This window comes from Phasianus colchicus, chromosome 2, assembly GCF_987193195.1.
Source record: "Phasianus colchicus chromosome 2, bPhaCol1.hap1.1, whole genome shotgun sequence".
Classification (NCBI taxonomy): Eukaryota; Metazoa; Chordata; class Aves; order Galliformes; family Phasianidae; genus Phasianus; species Phasianus colchicus.
In genome coordinates this window covers 31,598,388-31,615,796 of record NC_143437.1, presented here as the reverse complement: position 1 = coordinate 31,615,796, position 17,409 = coordinate 31,598,388, and the positions used below count along the sequence as shown (strand labels likewise).

At 37.6% G+C, this 17,409-nt stretch overlaps 1 long non-coding RNA gene across 3 annotated transcripts in view; it reads left to right on the top strand.

The window, feature by feature from the left end:
• LOC149918940 (uncharacterized) overlaps positions 1-16,931 on the top strand; it is a 43,625-nt gene extending 26,694 nt beyond the window's left edge. For 2 of the 3 annotated variants that reach the window (XR_016464152.1, XR_016464154.1), the window contains 2 exons: positions 13,971-14,061; positions 15,177-16,931. This is a non-coding gene — a long non-coding RNA (uncharacterized LOC149918940). The remainder of the gene's footprint in view (positions 1-13,970; positions 14,062-15,176) is intronic. The other variant, XR_016464153.1, reaches the window with a different exon arrangement.
• Positions 16,932-17,409: the final 478 nt, after the last annotated feature.

Here is a 17,409-nt window from a genome sequence, read left to right as displayed (position 1 = left end):
AATACCCCCCAAAACTGGTCAAGCATGATTAGAAAGGGCATTGAGATCATAACAGAAAGCATCATTCTGCTGCAGTACAAAATCTTGTACTCACTCACATCTTGAGCATGGTGTGCAGTTTGTTCTCACATTGCAAAGAGTTACAGTCACATTAGAAAAGGTGCAGAGAAAGATAAGAAATGATAAAGAGTATGAAGTAGCTGCATTACAGAAAGAGACTTAAAAGTCGAAATCTTTAATTTTGAGTGGAGAATGCTCACTAAGAAATGTGAAGGCACTCAGTGAAGTGAATGAAGAGCTGTTAATCCACCAAATCCTTCAGTAATAAAACTAGGTGTCACCCAGTAAAACTACTAGAAAAATGAGTTTAAAATAGATGGAGGTATATATTTTCTCACAGCAGGCAGTCAAGTTCTAAAATTTATTGCCATAAATGTTGGAGGTAGGTAGCAGGTGCTAAAAGCATATGGATGTGCCTAAAAAAATCAGTCAGGAATTGCTTAATCAGTGACTGTGGACACAGGAGCAGTAGTATCAGGATAGTGGCCAAGAGCACATACTCTCTCCAGACATCATTTCCTACTGCCACTGGTGGATGGAGAATACTGGTCCAGCACAGTAGGGTGTATGTGAACTCTGCTGAGACATAACTTTCCTTTGCTTCACAGTACCACGTGCAGGAGCCAGCTGGTCTGCAGACTACAGATCAGTAGATCAGATCTACTCCATACTTACAGCACATGGGGTCACAGAGTAGCAGAGAAACTGCAACAACTTGTAGCATGTCCATGAGAACCTCAGGCAACATCTGGAGTAAGAGATGTGGTCAAGTGATTAAGTCATCTGCTGTATATCACGTCTGGTTGTCAGGGCTTCTGTCAGAGGAAAGCATTGAGAAAATCGGGCTGATAGGCAGTTATAACAAAGCATATAAATTGCTCCTTCTGATTCCTTCTGTTCCTCTTCTGGTTCCTACTACATGACTTGAGAATAGGATTATGGGGGCCATGAACAAGCTTAAAATCCGGGCATTACTTAACCACCTCCTATTTCATATGTGGGAAGGAAGTGGCCTAAATCTGACCCGTCTAATATATATAATATATTCCACAGCATGTAATGTTTTGACAGCTTAAGTAGATATATGAGCGCTGAATTGGTAACTCATTCAAATCCAAATTGGTATGCCTCCTATCTAAGTATTGCAAGTTCTGGTTTTATTCAGATAATTGTGTTTATTTTTTCTTTTCCAGCAAGATAATTGTGAGTATTACTTTAGCCTCTGGTATGTGTTAATCTTGTCCAGGTTTTTTCTAATGCACTTTTTTGAAATTTTAGATATTTTTCAGTGTTAGTAATAAGAAATGTAGGTGCTGGATGGGGGCACAGAGGGATGAGAATCTGTTTTGTTAGTGTCAATGTTAGATACGTTAGATATTTTTTTCCCCTAAGTACAACACCACATGGACTTTGTGAGGACATCACAAACGAGTGTTTCCATTCTATAAACGAGGGGCTAAGTCACTGAGAAATTTGTGTTTTGTCAGACATCAGTAACAGAGATAAGAAAAAACTGCAGAGTGCCTCAACCACAAAGCTGTTGAAATGATGTGCCATGGAGCTAGTCTTTCTGTGAGCCTAGCATGATCACACAGCACTTCCAGAGATACTGTCTGAAGGAAGTATTTTCTGGGCAACATCTAATCTCTCATAATCAAAATAAGTGACACATCAGAAACTCTCCTTGCAACTATTTAAATCCTTTGGCATGCCTGTAATGCAGGTAAGTGTACAATGGGAATTATACCACTGGGAGTGTACACAGATACAATCCAAGACAGGTTAGGACAGTCATTAGGAGAACTTTCCATAACTCCCAGAAGCTTGGACCTTCAGTCATTCTTCTTTACTCACATGAAGATTCATGACTTTACTCTTTCTTCCCCTTTTTCTCTTTTTGCATCTTTCTTTTCTCAATATTGTTTTCCCTTTGTCCAGCAAATGCTTGGTTGTTTCTCTAAGTCTTAAATCATACTGTGGCTCCAGTACCGTCTCTTCTGTCTCCTGAGCTTGTGGACTCTCTGAGAAAGGTGTATTAGCAATCAAGAACACAGTTCTCATACTTACACAGAAAAGATCATGAGCATCTCTTGATCTTGCTTGATTCATGCAGAAGTTTGACAGGCACATAGTTGGCACTGATCACAGACTGTGAAACAACAGCTTGGAAAAAGCACTTCCTCATCTTGTCCTCAAGCCCAAAATCAGCATGAATCATGAGCAAATGTGCTTGCAAATAGCTGATTGTCATACCAATTCATGTTCTGCAAGATGCTTGCTTGTAGTCTTTAATTCATTTTAAGAAAAATTTTCTACTTGAAAAATATTGCATATATGTCTCTCAGTATCATAGAATCACAGAATAATTTGAATTGGAAGGGACCTTAAAAATCACCTACTTCCAACTCCCTACCATGCTACTAGATCAGGTTGCTCCAGGCCCCATCCACCCAGGCCCTGGATACTTAGACTATCAGTAAATATTACCTTACTTTTTTAAAGGACCATCAAAAAGACAGGTCAACAATTCACCGTGGAGGTAGAAAAAGGCTTAAAACTCTTATCTCTGTCAGTTGCTATCTTTATCACGTTAGTGGGAATGTAAAAGACATGGACACTATTTTGCAGTGCTTAATCCCAAAACATGAGTTTGATTGCTTAAAGGAATCCGTCTATATGTAATTTTTGCCTGTCCAATCTCTCCTGGATCTCATTTTCTTGTCATTCTTCTCCTGCCTCTTACCTTCTTTCTCTCCTTCACAATCTATATTACCTCCCCTTCTGGAATTTGATAGACACTGTTAAGGAGAGATCTGAGAAGCCTGATAAGGAAGGCAAGGCTGAGGAGCCATTCTGCAACATATTTAAAGCAAACTTCAAGAAGCCACTGAAGGATCCTACCACTCATTTATTTTAGCTTTGGAAGCTCAATTAGCTAGTTGTTTGCAGGGTTGCAGAGCTTAAAGGAGCAGTGAAAGCGATTAATAGGATAAAAAATAAAAAAATACTTTTATGAAGCAGATCTTACCATAGTTTTTTGGAAACAAACAACCCTGTAATTTCCCAAACCCATGAGGAAGAAATCTGAAGGAACTTGGCTCATTCACATTGCTTGTGAGCACAAATTTATACTGAATGAATGACTGAAATAGGGTCCTCTGCGTCTGTCACTCCTATTTAATGGCTCCTGCTAAGCAGGTCTATAGACAATCTTCCCATCAGTTTTAATTATTTTTAACCATTTTAACCATTTCCTAATGCACCTTGTAGTAATGCAGGGTGAGTTATTTTAGCAACAGGCTAAGTAAGTGCACAATAAATCTGGTCCTGCCAGTCTTAGGAAGGTGAGCATATTTTCTAATCTGGAGTTCTGGGCACAGGGAAAGGTCTCCTTGCTTTTGCAAGCAATCCATCAAATTCTTGTCTGCATTTTTGGATGCTCATTATCAATATAGATATAAAGCTGAACGGTTCAAAGACTGCAAATGAGTTGCTCAATTTCTTTATTCTGTCAACACAAATGAAAGAGCAAGTCCAGTGGGGACTTTATACATGCATATAATTGTAGCAAAGAACTGAGGCACAGTAATGTATTTCTCATACATTTGAAATTTAATGCCCTTTACTTCAATAGTAAGATTAGGAGAGTCTGAAACCAGTGACAAAAAAACACAAAAAGAACTGGGAAATCCCCTATAATATGTGAAGAGGAAAAATTGTAACTCAAGGCAGAGAACGTTCTGCTGTCTCTGAGGATTTCTAAAATTGGAACAGTAAATAAATGTTTTAGTTTGCTCCACTATCCGGCTATTCTTATACTGAGAGGTAGCCTCAAAATGACAGTAAAAGATGAATTGTTGGAAAGAAATATATGGCAGAGCAATTTGTGTTACATCTGGAGAAAAGTAAGCCACATCATGTTTAACACTCTTTACTTCTGATTTCTACATGAGTTCTCCTAGGCTGCGCAGCCAAGTCCAAGAGATTCTTTTAAAACTTACATATGTAAACTCAGTGTACACATAAAGAATTTGCATTAATTATTCAATTTTTTAAGAAATCCAAAGAACCATTAAATGCACATTGATATTTTTTCATTTGTTCCCATTTCTGAAATTACTTTGGTGTTTCAGTGAGGACTTCATCTATTTTCTCCTGCCAGTATCAGACCTTATGCTGTTACTTTCCTATCTTCAGACCAGCATTGCTTGCTCTACTGCAGCACCATCTGTGAGGATGAAGGTGTAGAAATTTAATACACGCATTCCATTCAAAGACTGAGAACTGAGCTTAAATAAAACCTCTGGAGATTCAGAACTTTCTTACATCAAAGAAGGAATTATTTTTTGGAAAGTAGTTATGCAGAAAAATAGGAAGAAGACAAAGAGCTGATTTAAAAAAAAAATAAATAAAAAAAAAAATCACGGTACATCTCCAGTCTGTATTTTAGTTAATCTACATAGTATTTTGTTTCTGTGGTTACCCAATCCTTCACACCAAGAACTGGAAGTGAACTGGATCTGAATCATTGCTCAGATAGACTTCAGAATGAGTTACAGCAGCACACTCAAACGCCACAAGGAAGCAATTAGTTCTGTCCACGCTGTTTGGGTGGCAGAGCACTGAGGCTGTCTCCAAGACCAGATTCACTGTGGATGCAGGCAATGACCCCGAATATACAGCCTCACATAATGACAGCACGGCGTCCAAGGGAGCCTGCAAGCTCTTGTGTGCCTGAGCACACCCTGTGCACTACCACGCCAACAAATCTCAACAGGCTGGCTGCTGGCTGACTGCAGGTGTCCACACGTTGTCCCAGTCAGGAAGATGCAGGCAGGTCAAGGCGTGCTCACAGCCACTCCCCAGACTGCTGCTCTGAGGAGGTGTAAATGTAGCCGCTAGGGATGACTCACGGCTGCTGCTTTCTGGTTTATCATTAGCACGGTTTTACATGTGGAAGGAGTCATATGAAGAACGAAGCTGATGTTATCAGAATGATGAGGAAAAATGGATAGATGAAGGACTAAGAACTGAGCACCTGTGTTTTGCAGTGATGAAAAGGGGGAATCATGCACTGTGAGGCCAGCTGGGGAGTTAGAAAACTTAGTAAGAGACACTGAGCCTCTGCACGGGAAAGAAATGCCTTATACTTGGACAGTGTCTCAGTGGATGGTGTGCTGTGCTAGGAGATGCTAGTTTGCTCGGATTCCATTAAGAAAGGCACTCAGTCACTGGAAAATATTTTTCTTAAAATGTCCTTTATTGAATAGTGTAGGTAACGTTATCTCACTGCACATGCAGGGAACCCAAGCTGTGCAATATTGAACAGGCCCCCAGTCAGGACAAAGCACATTGCATAACTCCTGTCCATGCAAAGGTGTTCCCATTTTGGTCATTCAAGCTCTTACATTAATTTTTTAAAATAAAACAATTCTATTCATCATTTTTACTGTCAAATAAAAAGGATGTCCACATGAGAACTTGTTGCTGCAGCTTTAGAAAAAGGCAGGGCCATGCAGGTGGCATCATCACCAACTGCATGCAAGTTCCTCTTTTACAGTTAGAGGGCTGTGTTTGTCCTGCATGCAAGGAGCACGTGCTGTACAGACAAACTGCGCACAGGCCTGAAGACCATGCTCTACATGTAGCATAGCACAGACCTGAACCTGCTCTTATGGGTCACCAACTCCATGATGTGCAATGGTCTTCTGGCTAGGATCACTACAGCTGTGAAGGAGGAGTATTGAAGGACTCTTAGGTTACGAGTACGTGTGATAGGGCAGCACTGCTTTTTCAAATATGATCAGCTTCGGCTAGGTAGGCCAGGAGAATGAATGTATTTTCTACAGTGTTTTTTTCTGTGTGCTTAAACCATGTAGCAGTGTCTTTTGAAAGGACATCAGTCCAACCACCCAGACCCATCTATGCCCCTCTGCTACTATCTCTGGTCCCAGTCCTGCTAAGGCTTCTACAAAGGAAAGACAAAAGAATTCCTCAAAGGCAGCCTTGTGTTGATGAAGAACAAACAACTAGATGGCATTTTTGAGCAAAAGGATTTAGATCATAAAACACATGAAAAATTGTTTACGACACAGCTTAGAAGTATTCATCTGAATTCTCCCAGTTAGCTCTGGCAAAACCTCATCTGGAGCATTATGCTCTGGTTTGGGAAGCCCATTTCAAGAAAGCGATGAACAAGAGGAAAGCAGGAAAGATGATCAAAAGTCTAGATAATCTGACCTCCAAGATTAAAAAGATGAGAATTTTGTAGTCTAGAGCAAAGAGAACCAAAGGTAGACATGAGACCAATCTTTACGTACTGAGAGACTGTTGTGAAAAGGGTGGAAACAAATTACTGTCTTCATTGGTGATTAATTAAAAATACAGTGTGCTTATCTCCGGCAAGGGAAATTCAGGTTAAACAAGAGGGAATACTTCCCAAATGTAAAATAATTAAGCACTGGAATAGACTACTCACCAGATACAATAGTTTGGGGCCCTCTGATGCTCTGCCAGCCTTTTTCCATGGCATGAAGGATGCTTCCCCAGCAGTTCATTTTAGGAAATATTTTGTTTAAGTGGAAATCAGATATGCTAGAAGACAAGGTGGAGACTAGCTCATAATTTGGATTAGATGGAGAGAGTTGGGTCAGAGGAAAAGTTAGTGCAGAAGGGATAAGGCTGTATTAGAATGTGGGTGTCATTCAAAGGTAGAGAAGATAGACCTAAAACCAAATGAGGTTTTGGTGGAGTGTGAGCCCCAAAGTGACACCAAGCAAGGAGAATAGGCGGCCTAGCGTGCTTTACACTTAAGCAACTGTGAGAACTCACTGAAACTGCAAATAGAACTAAGAATACTGTCTGACTTTTTAGTTTTGCATCATCATCCAAATGATACAATTTCAGTGTGACATAAGATATCTAATAAAAACATATTCAAGTATCTACTATTTGATTAGGTGACTGTCGATGGTGAATTGTATTGTAAATGCCAATTGCACTAGGTTTCTTGAGTATGTTTGATAGAAAAACTGCAAAAAGATTTTATAAAAGGAATGGTTTTTGAGAAACAAAGCACAGACTTCTGAAGAAATTCTTTTCTTCTGCAGTGCTTACAATACATATGCTAGTCTGCATGCTGACTGCATATGTCATCTTGTAGCTCTGAGAGATTAATCTCCCATAATCTTTCCTCTGTGGAAATTCATGCTTTGTGCTTCTAGCTGACAAAACAATATTTTCCTTAGAATTCAGTATTTTATGTGTTGTGCTAACCACAGCTGTCCAAAGCCACATGATAATTTTGTTTAAAATTGTTTAATTGAATTGCATTAACAGAATATTTTAGGGACATTCCTAATAGAATCTTGCACTCTGTAAACTTCCTGGGTGAGTTTGCTTCCTGCATAAGTATCAGCATTGCACTACATCTAGAATACTAATTAGTTTATATAAGAGAACTTATAATAGAGTATTAGGCAAAATTATAGTGAAAAATTGCATCTGTGGCAAATTAGAGCAGTTACAATGTTTTGTTCAAATCCAGCTAAAATAATAATAATAATAATATCCCTCTGAGATGAACACAGCATTTCTCAAACTGTATTTATATGACTAAAACCAAAAGAGCCAAAGTGATAGGAATGGAGTTTGGACTTGACTGATAATAAGTAGCCTACATTGTGAACATATATTTATATTTTATGTTCAAGATTTACTGCTGTGTGCTAACTGCACCTAGAAGTTCCATCCAAAACCATGTCTCTTTCTCCTTGGCTAACTTTCTATACTGAAGGATTTCCAAATTAAATAAATAAGAAAGAGAAGGAATGAACATACGCAGAAGCAAGAGCACAATCAAGATTTTTGGGGGAAGGATGTTGGAAAAATTATCAGTAGTATTTCTGAGTCCATGTTCAGTGATTCAGTGAAGCACACTGCCTGGAGAAATCTAAGTTTCACTTAGAAATACTCCTTAAAATCTAATAGTGCCTGGCTTGCTCATGATACTGGTCTTATTGATTTCATACGACTTTGATTAAGAGGATACCTTAGTCTTAGAGTTTTCTAGTCTTTCAATAACTTAGGCTACTGCTGTACTTGGTTTATTTAGTAGACAGATGAGTAGATGTGCCCCATAAAGGCACCTCTTTAAGGCAGTCAGTCTTCACAAGATTCTCCCCACTTTGGTCTTGCTGCATTCTCCCTTTACACTTCTGTGTAAGATGCTGGTTTCTGGTAACACAAGTCTCTGGTGACACAAATAATGTATCTTTTCATTAGAGAAGTCCTTTTATCATTACTGTTTCCTTGCAGATAGTTCTTTTTCATTTTCAGTGTGGTTCACTCCCGTTGAATTCAGTGTTTCAGATTGTTTCCCCAAATGTTTCAACTTGTAAGATATAATTGCTGTTGTTGATTTCCACCCATTATTTAGTTGCAACACTATTGCATGTCTACACTATTTATGTCTCCTACTAAATTTGAATCACATAGTAGTCATTTACCATGGTCTACAGTGGAAATTTTTTACTTATTAACATAATAGCTTTCATATGTGATCAAAGTGCAATAGAAGGATATTCCTTCACCGTTGCCTTGATTTATTTCTCTTTCTTCCTCTTTCTTCCTCTTCCTTTTCCTCTTCCTCTCTTCCTGTCTTCTCTCTTTTCTCACATTTCTTCTTCTTACTTATCTTCAGAAAGACAAACATGGACACACCACTCTCTCTATAAAAAAAATAACAGTCTTTATCCAAACAGCATATTTTCAGGTAAGAGCACCTGACAATAATCTGCTCCACCAAGATTATTATATCTCTGTTTATTTTAATTCATGCATTGGTCTGTCAGTCATAAATAATCTATTAACCCTTTAGATTCTCACAGTTCTGAAACAATTGTTTTGTTTCTGAGTTATCTGATAGAATAGATCACCTACTTCTGTGCTCCACACAATCTCATAGCTCATAAAAACCATGGTAGAATCATTGGTATTCTTTCTCTGAAATATAGCCACTAAACATGTATAGGATGAATGAAATTAAGTGCCCACTAAGCACTCAGAGTTTTATCCATGAAATGTGAAGGAATTCTGTTTCCGTAAAGCTTTTATAATGTCATGGAAAGGAAAATCTGGGGCTTAAAACTATGCTTGTAGCAACTTGGAGAAGATGAGCTGATCCCAAAAGCCTTTTTATTTTCTGTTTGGTCTAATGTAAAATAATCAGTTGATCAAAAGTAAAATATTGATTTTTCTCTGTAAATACTGCTTGTTTGTAGTGTTTAACATAAAAAGCCTTTCAAACTTCTTAAAGCAAACCAAAGCAGAGGAAACTTATGGCAAAGTATTTTGACATCTCTTCTTTTGTAAGATAAGTTAAACAGCTACTCATTTATTTGGTATTTGTTGCCCATAACTTTATCACTTACAAATTCTTGCTAACTGGAAAATAGAAAGACTAATTACATGATTGAAATAAGTGTATTTGTCATTACTGTAATGAGTCACGTTAATTAGTGCTCTTATTCTGGCAGTGATCACCCTGTTTAGAGGCTACCTGAGAGGCATGTCAATATGGGAAGTATGGCAGCGTAGAGATTCTTGAGATAAGACTGGACAAACTAGTTAAGAATGAGCACTAATGAGAAAATGGAGCCTTGTGCTTTGGGACACCAAATGTTGGGACTGAAAATGTGCTTTCAGGTTGAATTAGGTCACAGAAATATGTCTTGCATCTTTTAAACAACGCAGCAGAGTAAAGTGTGAGTGATCAAGCCTGGTCTTCTGCAATTCTACGTAAGTTTAATCTATTTTGGCATTTAAGTTTAAAGCAGGAATATACCTATGTATGGATCTCCTGATAGATCTCTGCACTCTGGCATGTATAATGGAGAAGGTCTGGAATATTCAAAACTGCATCCTTCCAGATGAAATGTAACTGGGAGTTTCCCCAGGAGCACATCTAATGCATTCTAACTGCTAAAAAGTATCCAGTCCATGGGATCACACAAAAGCTAATCTGAAGTAAAACTTCTAAAACACGTAGCATGGAGGTGGGGTTCTATGCACTCTCTTTGTTTTACCAACGCATTGCATTTATATTGCACTGCTTGCTAATGTAGCCATAGCCATAACATACTGGCTCCCTAATTCAGAGGTTTTTGCTTCTGCAAATCCTTAAAAACAAAATAGTGTAGGGATGACTTAACCAGAGATGGAACTCTACAGATTTCACTGGCATTTTGCCTGGAACGATAATTAACCATTAGCATTAGAAGATGTGTGAATTGGACCAAATCATCAATACAAGAAAAGTTGATCCATAATGACAGTTCTTTAATTGTATATCACCTCAAGAAGGTAAAATAAGTACCTTCCACTCACAACTTATTAACTAGTGTTTGTGCATTTAGATATGAATAAATATGTATTAGATAGAAGGTGTATAAATCTTACAAACTCTATCAAGGAAGTCAAACAGTATTGATAAGTGAACATGCTTACTAAAGAAGTAACTGTGTATAGGCCTCAGTTTCCTAAATCCTGGTCATGAACTCAATCTTTACTAGGAAGAAAGTTCCTGAATGCAATGTACAGAGGTTTGATTGAGCAAGTGATGAATAGATTGGGAGATAATTTGCAAATTCACTTCTTCAGTGAAGTGACATGGAGAATGGTAAGAGCACATCCTGTACATCTGTGTCAACTGAGAGTCCAGCTTCTTTCTCTCTCAGATACATGGTCGAGAAATATGATCATGGCATAGAAATATAGCTGTACAGCACTTGGCATTTTAGGAAGGAAGGTAACAAGCTTAAACAAGCTTTGTATCTTCCAGTGACACCCCAGAGGCTGGAGAAGTGTTTGGTTTAAAGTAGACAGCATAGCCTGTAATTTCTTAAGAATGGCACAGGATTCAGCAGCCTTTGAACTTATTCCTTCTGACATCAGAGTACTTCTTGTACTTGGAAAGAGGTACTATAGCAAAAACAGTCTTTAGAAAATCCTATATCCCATCACTTTTCTTTCTCCAGATGGCTTTTCCGCAAATAATTCCTCAAGTGAAAGGAAAATACTTCCTCAAGTGAGGAGTTCAGTTTTTGGGTTCTTTAGAACTGTGCAGAACTACACAAGAATGTTTCTCTTGGCCTCGTAGAAATGTCCTAAAAGTTTAAATTTAATTGCTACCTAAAATGAGAAATCATGTTTCAAAAAATATAAACATAAAAACCAAACAACTTACTTAAAGATGACATACTGTAAGTACCATGTCCTGTCTTCACGAACACTTGCACTGCCCAAGTCTCTGCTACAGTCTCTCCTGCAGCTGGCCTATAACTCTCTGTTCTATAAAAGAAGGCTTTGCTGTCATTTCCCTGTGGTTTTTCTCTCTTCCTCAGGCACCTCCTTCAGCTCTCAGCACCATATTGCAAGCTCCAGATCAGATCCTGCTTACACTTAGAGCACAAAGAGGGGACTATGGGCCTCTCACCCTCACTGTTCAACACGGCTTTATGAGCACTGCTTTGTTTCATTGGGAAACACGCTGAGCCCTATGCATTATTACCCTGCACCACTTTCAATCATTTCTACCAGGGCAGGCAGCAGCGTGAACTGGTAGAGTTTTGCAGACAGATATTTTCACTTTGTGTCACAGTTACAGTGCAAAGGGCAAAAACAAGGATAAGCTGAGCCTGTTGTACTGAGTTCTCTGACTTACTTACATAGAATGTGACCTAAATGTCAGTTAAGAGACATATACAATGCATATTCACAGAATATTAGAATCCACGTTCGGCATGAAATGTCCTTTCTCTTCTTATGTTTTGTAAAATAATACCCTTGCAGATGCAAATGGTATGGAAGTAAATCAGATAATTCAGCAAAACCTAATTCACAAAATTGAAAATGTATATTCTCTTCCCTCCAGCAATATATTCCAACGTTTAAATCAAGCTTTGTGTTTCTTTTAGTCTTTAGATTTGTCTCAATTGAAAAGTTATTCCAAAGTTTGAAAATATCCTCTATCATATTATTTATGAACTCAAAATATTTTCTCAGAACCATACATTATTTCTAAGCCTGTTTCCCCAGAGTTCCATTATGAAATGAACTTTAAAGCTACAGTTGGAAGGTGAATTTAATACCAGTCATATAAGATATAAAGTTTCAGTCCTGCAAACACATCTGTGTCCAACTTTAAGTCAATGAGTTTTTCTACTGAATTCAGTGGAATAACTCCCAGTAAACTTAAGTACATCTATAGTTTGGAGTCCTGGATCTGAAAGTACCAAAGTAGTATAATAAGTAAATATTTGCACAGCCTTTCTTTTCTCTAAATGTTTAATTCTCTGAGCATCTTTAGGATTCCTAACTAAGAAGTCTGTTTTGCAATATTGAGCAGTCCAGGGCAAACCAAAAGCTAGAATTCTGCAAACCTTGCCAATTTTGATTTACATGGACACGAACAATTCTGGCTACTTCAGGTTCTGGTTTGCATCGTTGCTTTGACTTAATACGGACAAGAAATTTTTAGCAACTAGAACATTTTGAAATATGGATGTGTTTATTTTAGTTTTGATTGAAACCAGAAACAGGACAAATAGCTGCTTATTTGGAAATTTTTAAAGGTAGGTCAAATTTTGAAAAAATAAGTTTGTTTTGGAGAGGACAATGTTTCCAACTTGTCTAAGCTAAAAATGCAGAGCTTGACAGAAAACATTTAAGATCTTCTTTGGACAGTAAATTGAAGTTACATAAACGTAAATGGAGTTGGATACCTTTAAAAGTGTGTTTGGAAGCGCAAACCTACATTTCAGTTGTAAATGTTACACTTTATTTTAAATATCACCTATTTTTTTCATGAGAGCCAAATAGAGACAAAAGAAAGGAAAAGGGCAGACAACAAACATAATAGTGACTTGCTTCCTAAGATTTATTTTAAGTTGGAACTATAGCATGTTGCATGATCAATAGGTTTAGAAAGATGTATTCTTTTATCACGTACCATATCTCTTTGTGTTCTGACTGTGCTTATGGTGGCTGTAGCCCATCAGCATTGAGAGTCTGCCAGAAGTTTGCAGTAGACGTGTGAAAAGGCTACAGTCAAGCTTTCAAGGGAGAAAAACAGCCCCTTTGCAACCAAGTACAATATATGATGAGTGAGAGCTGTTTGCCACCATCCCAGCTACATCGTGTATGGTCAGCATCAGCTTCTATAGAAAGCTTTGTAAATACAGAAGTGAAGCATTTTTCACATGGATAGTGTCTGCAGATCTAAAGTAATGTTCCACCAGATGACATGGAGATGTGTGTGAGTGAGGGTCTGTTGCTAGCATGGAAGTGGTGAAATACCGTTTTGCACATTCTGGGAAGTGGAGAGCTGTGGCAAAGGAACCAACTTATTTTGAGATACAAGTAATCCTTGACGACAGTGGGATGCATTTGTTTGTATGTAGCATCTATCAACAAGTGTGACTGTCAGCGTGTGGAAGTTAGCTGTGCCCATCTGGACAGGATGCACTGATCATCATCAGGGACCAGAGAAATCATCATAAAATGAACTCCACTTAGTCTAATATGCTGAGTGCAACTAATGGGCAGTTATTAGGAAGTGATGGAATTTTAATTGCAAAAATAAGCCATTAAAATGTGAATGGGCTTTGCAGTATAAAAAGTATAGTATTTCATTTGTTGTCACTATTTTTAAGCAAACTTGCACTTCAGATCAGCATATAATCTCTACAAAAGGTGTCAGAAATAAAGAATAATGCTGAAAGAAAGTTAAAAAAAACATAAGGACAGCGGCACTACTGTATGACATATCATGTGAATTCTACCATCAGTTAAGCAGAAAACCAAATTAAGTGCCTGCAATAAAAAGAAAATATCTGTTTGCATAAATCTAGGTACCAGGAAGGAAGGAATGAGGGAAGGAAGGAAGAACAGAAGGAAGAACAGAAGAAAGGAAGGAAGGAAAGAAGAAAGGAAGGAAGGAAGGTTGGTTCTACACATGATTTGATGCTGAGTTTGATGGAAGAGGTGTTTTAGATGATCTGTATTTTTTGTCAGGCTTCTAGGAAAAATCTTGTTTCTATTCCCACCACCCAGAGTTGCAGTAGTATAAGAAAGGAAATATAAAACAGCATACATGTCGGGAGAAGGTCAACAAAATTATTTCTTGTTCACTCCTTCCATTTTCCATGCAAAGTTATGTTCGGCCCTGATATTGGTTTACTTCCAAAAATGGGAAACAGAGGACAAAAACTCAGATGCCTTGCATGACAAATATGTATTAAAAAACAGTTAAACCAAAAGTCTCTGGGAAATAGCCAGGGGAATATCAATTTTCCTAGTTTTCTTTCCTTAAAATTCAACCCAATCTGTAATAGGTTTGCATTGGTAACAAAATTCAGTCTGCTAGAATGAAGCCTTTCCTTGGAGCAAAACAGCTATCTTTTATCCATCTCCCAAATTATTCTTTGCCAAGAAAATATACATAGCTCAAAAATTAAACAAGATTTTTTTGTTCTTAGCTACCCACAAAAGAACATCCTTCAATATTGTTTTGGAAATACTGCTGCACAATTAAGATAGAGCGTAAATCATAGAAAGAATATTTCCTGTAGCCTTTGAAATGTTCTAAAGCAGTCTGAAGTGAAAGCAAAGGCTTTTATTGTTGCTTAATGCCAAGTGAACATTTCAGTCCAAGAAACAAATTTATGATTGAGATCTCACAAATTAAAAAAAAAAAAAAAAAACAAAAACTTTTCTCTCTTGTGCTTCAAAGACAGAAGAAATTACAGTGCTTGCTTATATACTGTTTAAAGTGAAAGAACATCCAGAAAGTAGTAACCAATAACAGCAAATAGGACTTCATAAACTGTTGGGAAAATTACAACTTAGGGCCATGACTCAGCACCCAGATATCAAATGGATTTTTATGTGGAAAAGAAATTTTGGGGTACAGGAAGGAGTCATGAGAGAATGGGGGAAGGAGTACCAAGAGTTTTAATAATTAAGGGTCTCAAATTGAGATTCTTTACTCCCGCTCCACTAGGAGAAAAAAATGTGGGAAATCATGCAAGCCTTCATTTTCTCCCCTCTCCACTCAGTCATATTGTCTGAAGGACCTCGTGAAGACAGAAGACATTATTCAAAGATCCTTTTTTGGAGGACCTTGATCTCCCTGACATCTGTCAGAGTGCTCACTGGTTCAGCCTACTAACACAGGAGTAAAACCACATCTTCACTGGAGTCATCAGTCAAATTCCCATTTAATTCTCTGACATTTTAAAGGTACTTCAGGAGCTTATCTCAAAACACTTGCTAGACACACAAGGTTTCCATTCAGACTCTGGAAATTCTTGCTTCTTGTCTCAGCAGTTGTTCTCAGAACTGACTTAAAAGACAGGAGTATCTCCCCTTCTGTGATGAAGATTTATGAAATGCTGCTGGAGCTCCATATACGTTCTGCTGGTATTCTCATTTCTGGCCTTTGTATATGTGGGAGTCTGAATCCGCCAAAGGATCATCTTCCTGTCTGAGGTAAGGAGATAGTATATGAGTAAATAGCTGCACTGGAACCACAGAAAGAATGAGATCAAAGGGCAGACGTACTTTTTGTAATTTAGAAGGTGCATCTGTATTATTACCCTGTTTTTATAGGTGATTGAGTTGTGAAGTCAAAAGCAAAACAAACACTTGTGGATAAGAACAGTTACTTCTGAAATTCAAATGAAGTTTTCAATCAAAGCGAGCTTATTACCAGTGGATAGATCTTCATTTGCAGAAATGGAGGAAAGTGACAAAATGAGGGTAGATATGGTTTCTTCTTTACTGAATATATGTGTAATAAGCATTTGATTTATAACAGCATAATACCAACAAGCAATAATGTGATCACAGTTCCAATCTTGACAGTTGTGAGTATAGAAGTAACGTTAATGACAAGGATTCCTCAAATAGATTTCTAGAAACAATCGTTTTAGTAAATAAATATGTTCTTATTTTGCTCTCATTTAAGTGCTCCAGTATTAGAGCTCCTGGAAGCCAGACAGCTGAAACATCATTTAGAAAAACATTCGTAGCTAGATTCCTGACATTTTGAAATACAATCTGTTCTATAGTTACAGTTGTGTCCAAACATTGCTAGCAGTATATTTAGAAGATGTATAAACTGTTTGACATTAAATTGATTCACATGGAAATAGCTCACAGCCCTGTAATTACTCTCAATAGCTTATACAAAACTACATTTTATGCAAAAGTGAAAATTTCTTTCCCTAATTCCTGAAGAAGCTAAGTAGGATATCGGGAAAGGTACAACTCATGCAGAAAATGCAAATGTCAAAAATCTTGGAAAACTTGTCATTGGTGTATTTTAAAGGAAAAAAAAAATCCATTTAGAAGGTGAGAATCTTCATAAAACAGTCAAAAATGGAGAGCATAAAATGTGGGTTAGATGGATTAATCTGATGAGAAAGAAAGTCCGCAGAAGCTCTTACTAACCTTGTTTTTAAAGAGGCTTACACTCTGACATAAATTTATAGGTTCACAGAAATCAACAGGGCTAGTCTAATAAGGGATAGAGTGCTCAGCACCTTGCAGTTTGACATCCCCAGTGAGAAATAAATATGCAAAAGTCAGTGTTCACTTTCTAATCCCACCACTCTTCATTTCTTTTCATATCTGAGACAAAGATGATAATAGGTATGAGTGACATTTATAAGCAACACATCTTTTCTTTACCATTTGCCATCTCTGAGAAAACAGAGCAATGACATTCACTTGACGTGTTTGTGCTATAACTCAGCTTAGATATATTCTGTGCCTGAAAGAACATTTGCTTGATGACTCTCAACTTGAAATTGAGCCTCGATAAAAATTATAAGAATAAATAAATACTCAACTGAGTGAAAGGTGTAATTATTATGAACGAGAGACTTTTTTTTTAGACTGTCCTCAGTCACTTTTTAAAAACCATTATTAGCTTGAATGTTCCTTTAGTAACTCAGTACTGAAAGGGAATTGCTACCGCACTGAAGATCTGCTCTGCATGCTAAGTCATATGGTAAAAGAAAGCTGCACGAACGTGTTAATTTTCAGCACCAATTGTACAACAGTGAAGTATAGTCATTGTTTTCAACCTCAAGAACCAAAAGCCATTTTACTCCTGCTGTCCTTCTGGCTCTGCACAGCTTGGTTTCTTGCCTGTTGCTCCCTGGACAGACACAGAGAACTGATGACTACAGCATGACACTTTGCAGCCAGTCCTTTGAACTCATCCTGCAGCTGAGTCATTAATCTTATATATCAAGAGCTTCTTTTCATCTTTGGAGAAAAGGG